Here is a 6,000-nt window from a genome sequence, read left to right on the forward strand (position 1 = left end):
TTATTGATTTCAGAGAGGAAAGGAGAAGGAGAGAGAAATAGAAACATCACTGATGAGAGAGAATCATTGATCAGCTGCCTCCTGCACACCCCACACTGGGGATCAAGCCCACAACGTGGGTATGTGCCTTGACCAGGAATTGAACCATGGCCTCCTGGTTCATAGGTTGATGCTCAACCACGAGCCACACTGGTCAGGCAAAATTTATATTTTTAATAAGTCTATCAGGTGACTTGGAGGCTGTACCTTGAGAAACAGCCTCAGAGTGTTGAGCCAACTGGAATGAAGAATGATAGAATATCCAGCCTCCAAAGAAAGACATACAAATTCAGAAACCCAAGAGAGGATTCAACCAACCCTTGGTTCCTTCTATACTGTGGTGATGAATCAGACTTTGGCTGGGTTTCTAGACCTTTCGGTGAGGCCTAATGATGAATGCTGTACTCCGGTGGAAGGGACAGGGTTTGATCACCTAGAACAATCTCCTCCAGGGCGTAGAGCAGAAAGGCACATTTAACTCATGAACAAGCACTGAGTACCATATTTCTCTTAAAGGAGCAGCTTCCCAAGGCTGTAAATATCAGCTGTTTTCCTCCTTTGCCACACAAAGGAATGAGTTCTTGTCTAATTCTCATCTTGTCCGCTGTTGCCTGCCAAAGCCTTTAGTGAACAGTCTGGAGCTCTCTGTCTTCTCTTGAAATGCTAATAGAGCAGCTGGCAGGGTGAATGTTGGGGGAGGGTCTCATTAAGTTCCTTTTGAGATTTGGGGAGACAAAGTTGACTCCCCTTCAGATACCCCATCTCCCCATCAGAGAAGACTCCTGAAACCCAGTCTCATTTTTGCTAATGAGCAGGATGTAGAATGCTGATTATGCCTTTAACTGAGTGGTCCTGTACCTTGGTTATGTTTGTACCATCTGGGGGAATGTAAGAAACTTCCAATGCCCAGGCCTTCTCCAGACCATCATATCAGAATAGCCACACTAGGACCCAGGTGTTCATATTTTTAGAAATCCCCAGGTGATTCCTATGTGACCAGAGATAGGGAATATAAAATAATTTATAACACACAGTTCTGGCTGTACAGAAGCTGGCTGTGAGATCAGGGAAACAAGTTATGCCAACATAAAAGTGAACATAGTAATGGAAGGATTAAGTAGCAACTCAAGACATTTTACTGCAGTCACTTGTCACGTGTGTACCTACTGAAGGGGTTCAAAAGAGAGAACAGTTATGGGGGTAATCCTAGGATGTTCCACCTATGAGGCAGACGTTAAGGATGTGAAAAATGTGGGTGATGGAGGGAGAAAAGGGTGGGGAGAATGGAGATATGATTTCTCTAGGTAGGTGGAGAGCCCCACACTTGAGTGTCCAGGCCAAGCTTTACGGTGCTAAATCTTTCACTTCTAGAACACACTGGGTATCTCATTTTTACTTCCTAATTGAGAATCCAAAGGATTTATTGGAAAAAAGACTATACTGTGAGTTAGGAAATTGCATGAGGATGGGCAAACCTTGACCTCTCTGGCCCTGGGTCTCTGTTAAATAAGAAGCTGGAAATAAGAAAACTTGAATGCTCTCTTTCCATCTGAGATTCTGTAACTCAGGTCCTATGACAACGAGAAATGGGACTCTATTTTAAAATACATCTTATTAAGGTGTAATTTATATACAGTAACTGCACCTATTGTGAGTATATATTTTGATGAGTTTTCACACATTTGTACACATACAAACCCCATTGTAAACAAGATAGAGGATATTTTCATCACCCCCAAAAATTCCTCTTTGGTTTTTTGTTTTCAAAAATTCCTCTTTGCCCCTTCCTAGTCAACTGCAACTCCCCCCACTCCAGCTCCAGGTAACCAATGATCCACTTTCTGTCAATGTATATTAAATTTGTTTTTTCCAGAGTTTAATAAATGTAATCACATAGTCTTTAGCATCTGGCTTTCTTCATTCAGCATAGTCTTTTGAAATTCATCTATCAGTATTCATTAGTAGTGTGTTCCTTATAATGCTGAAGAGCATTCCATTGAGTGGACATACAACAATTTCATCTGTTAATTTGAGTTGCTCCTAGTTCTTGGCTGTTATGAATAAAATTGCTATAAACTTTTACGGATAAGTTTATGTATGAACATATATTTTCATTTCTCTTGGACAAATACCTAAGAGCAAAATTGTTTGCAACTTTATAAAAAGTTGCCAGATCTTTCAAAGTGACATCCCATTTTGCATTCCCACCATTAATATGTAGGTGTTACTAGTACATTGTTGCCAACATTTGGTATTGTCAGCTTTTTTAATTTAGCCATACAGGGTCTGCTTTGATCTTAGATTTTAGATTATGACTACATACCAAGGGACAGAAGAGCCCTCAGGGCATCTCACTGGGGACCCTGTGTTATGCTGCTTGGCCCTAGGATAGCTTCAGCCTTGTAAAACATGCTCAGTGTTCTTTCAGGTCCAGATACTGGGCAGTTTCACCAGAGGTTAGGTTCAGGATGAGCCTGGTGACTGACTCCATCTTCACCATCCACAGTGGATACAGCTTTAAGTTCCTTTGCAGGATTTCACGGGCCCAGCACCCCACTGCCTCCCTAGGCTCTCCAAGGGGGCTCCTGACACATTTTAATGAAGAGAGGCTGCCTTTGGGTAGCAAGATTCTTTTCTTCCCACTTGTGCCAACCCCTTCCTTTTATGACATGCTTTAATGAGGGAGGATGAAGAGAGAAAATGAGTGCCAGATGTATCTGAAGTGGGTCTGAACAATAATTACTTTCTGCAGTGAAATTACAGAAATTCTCTATTCAATATGCTCTGGAAAGAGCTGGCAGGAGAGAAATATGTGTTCCTGAAAGCACAACTAAATGAGCAGATTTCAAAGTTCTAGCATAAAAACGAGGTCTAAAACTCAAGAAAGTCAAAGTCTAACATGCCCCCTCCACTTTTTAAAAGGAAACATTGGAATTGAACTCCGTGAAAGAAGGTGACCAATCAGCCCCATTAGCAATGGATTCCTTCCACCCTGGACTCTAAAACAGCAAGGAGGATGCTGTGGTCTACCTACCTCCTCAATTTTGGGGGGCACGCTGGTCAGACACTTCTCCAGAATCCAGAGACTGGAGCACTCTGCCTGGGTAGCTCGCTCCTCCTCTGCCAGTCCACAGCTTGTCTCTGACTAAAGGCAAAGAGCTGGAGTGAATATGGAGAGTGACTACCAGGAGGGACAGTGCTGCTGACTCTCCCAGGGAGACCCCCTGCACCCATCAAAGGGTCCAAGGTTCCCCTGAGAAGGCAAAGCCTCTGCCTTAAAAGCCAGTATTTCCCCCTAAAAGTCCAGCAGATGAGTCCCCATCTCCAAAGGGGTGGGGCCACATCAGCCTTATGTAAGAGCAGCAGAGGCCAACTCGATGGGCCGTCCACACAGCCCATCTCAAATCGCTAACAGCAGCCATTGTTCTTTCATTTAATTATTTATTTAACCATCACCACCCCTCCAATGAAATGAGGTAGTCTATGGAAAACACACATTTCAGAATATAAAATCACACATCAGATATAGAGACACCATTTTATAATGGGAGGTCAACTGGGAATGTGCCCACCATTCACAATTACAGGTCAGAACTTTCATATCCTGCACTGAGGTTCACTTCATATTTTTTCTTCTGAAAAAAACTGAAGGGTTACCAATGTCAACATCTTGCTATGTTGTACTACAGTTTTACAAGATGCAAAAACTACCCGGGAAATTAGGTAAAAAGTACATGGGATCTCTCCATATTATTTCTTTTGATGGCTTTTGGATCTGTAATTATCTTAAAAATGCAAAGTTTAATTCTTTAAAAAAAAAAGAAAAGGCATAGATACTAAAGAGATACAATAATGTATGGATTTGATCTGAGTTTTCAGGGAGGCCACAGTGAAGAGGGAAGAGATCATGTGATTGTAGAGGCTGAGAAGTCCCAAGATCTGCTGTCTAGAGTCTTGAGAACCAAGGGAATCATGGTATAAATTCAATCTGAGTCCTAAGGCAGAAGTCCCAGAGTGAAGATGGGCAGAGAGAAAATTTTCTCTTGCTCAGCCTTTGTTCTATCCAGGCTTCCCAACACACCAGATGAGGCCCACCCACACAGGGAGGGCAATCTGCTTTGCCCAGTCTGCCAATTCAAACGTTAACCTCTTCCAGACACACCCAGGATAAAGTCCCGCCAAGTATCTGGGCACCCCCTGGCCCAGTCAAGGTGACATCTGAAATTAATCATCACAACCTCGAACAAAGTTACTTTACTGCTCTGTGCCTCGGTTTCCTCATCTGTAAAATGGGCATTATGATAGTGCCTTCCTCACCTGGTTGGGGAGATGTTCAAGATAGACAGAATGTACAAAATACTTAGGAGAATGCTTGGAATACAGCCCTATTAGCAATGGATTCCTGGGAGGGAGAAGTGGAAAAGGAACAGGAGAAATTATAGACAAGGGCTTCCTGGGCTAACTTGACTCCAGGGCCCCTTCTCGACTTCCTCTCCTTTTCCTGCATTTCTGAGACTGACATTTGAAAAGGCTCTGACTCCCCAGAGTGACACCTCCTTCGCATCCCCTTTCGGCAGCCTCTCTTCACTGAGTCTAATTGTTCCACCCAGGATTTCCCATCATCAAGACGCAGGCAGAGATGAGGCTGGTCTTCTCAGGGGCTTGGCTGTCTGGTGCTCTGGCATTTGATATTGTGGGAACGGAATGGCTACCTCCCACACCTTAATTGCTGTTGACAAAACACGAGAAGCCCAAAGGCATTCCCGCCACGCTGCCCCAGCTCCTTGTGCTGCTGTGCTTATTCAAAAGACCATGCAGAAATATCTCCGTGGAGACAGGCAGTAACGTCACAAGCAGGGGATCATGCCTTACAGTACAAGCTCAAGGAGGCAAGAGGAGGTGGCGGCGGAAATGGTTTATGGAAAAGAAGTCTCCCCTTTACACACAAATATCTAAAAACTATTAATTTTGGGGCAGCAGCAAGGAAGAAATACATGAAAGGAAAATTGATTTCTATTTAAATGGTATGTTTTCATCACCTTTCTTCAGAGCCTGAGCATTCATCTTTGAGTACCTGTGCTAATTGATTTCAAATGCAATTCAACGCAATTGCTGTAGAATAATAAATCTCAGGGCGCAGAGACTAAGGGGAACTTGAACAGAACAGGAAGGGTATCTAACCTGTGGCCTTTAAAAGGTGTGTCTGGGCCATCCTGGGGTGAATTTGGCCCCAGTCCCCTGATGGGAGGTGAGCTGGTGCCAGTAGAAGGCTGCTCCATTGTTTGTGTAAAATGGGCGATCCCTGAACTTGAAATCCTCCACTGATGCAGGGAGAGTCCATTTCCGTCCACTATCCGGGCTCGTGGGCGGGCCCCAGGCCCCAGAGGTGCTCTGGGCCTCTTCTGAAGGCAGACACTCTCGTGGCTGCTCTTCCATTCCTCCTCAAGTGCCTGTTGCCTTCTTTCCCAAGGGCCCCCCAGGGCCTGGTCTTCCTGGCAAGCCTCTTTTGTAAGATCCTATTCTTCCTAGACTTGTGCCCATTCCTCCCCAAGGGGCTGTCACTTTGGGAAGTCAGGGGCTAAGCTGGTCCCTAAAAGGTATGATGAGCCTTGCTAGAGACCCAGCAGTCTACCACGGCTGGAGACATGAAGCTCAAAATGATGTGGGTCCGGGCTCCATGCCTGGCCACAGTGGGTAAGTGGACCCACTGGGCTCCATCCAGGTGATCCGTGTGGGTGCCTGCCCGCCTGTGCTAGAGATCTGCCCTTGCTCACCCTGGGAGAGGGGAGCGCTGAGGGTCTGGGGCTGGGATGTGAGACTGCGAAGGGAGAAGAGGGGTCAAGGAGGGCTCTTGCTTACTCAGTGGCCACGTGGCAGCTTTCATGTTGCTTTCCTGAGCAAGAATCTAGCCAGTAAGAAGAACCACTAATCTGTCAGAACTCCCTGTGCCAAGAAGCTGAA

The sequence above is a fragment of the Cnephaeus nilssonii genome (genome assembly GCF_951640355.1).
Source record: "Cnephaeus nilssonii genome assembly, chromosome: 11".
Lineage (NCBI taxonomy): Eukaryota > Metazoa > Chordata > Mammalia > Chiroptera > Vespertilionidae > Cnephaeus > Cnephaeus nilssonii.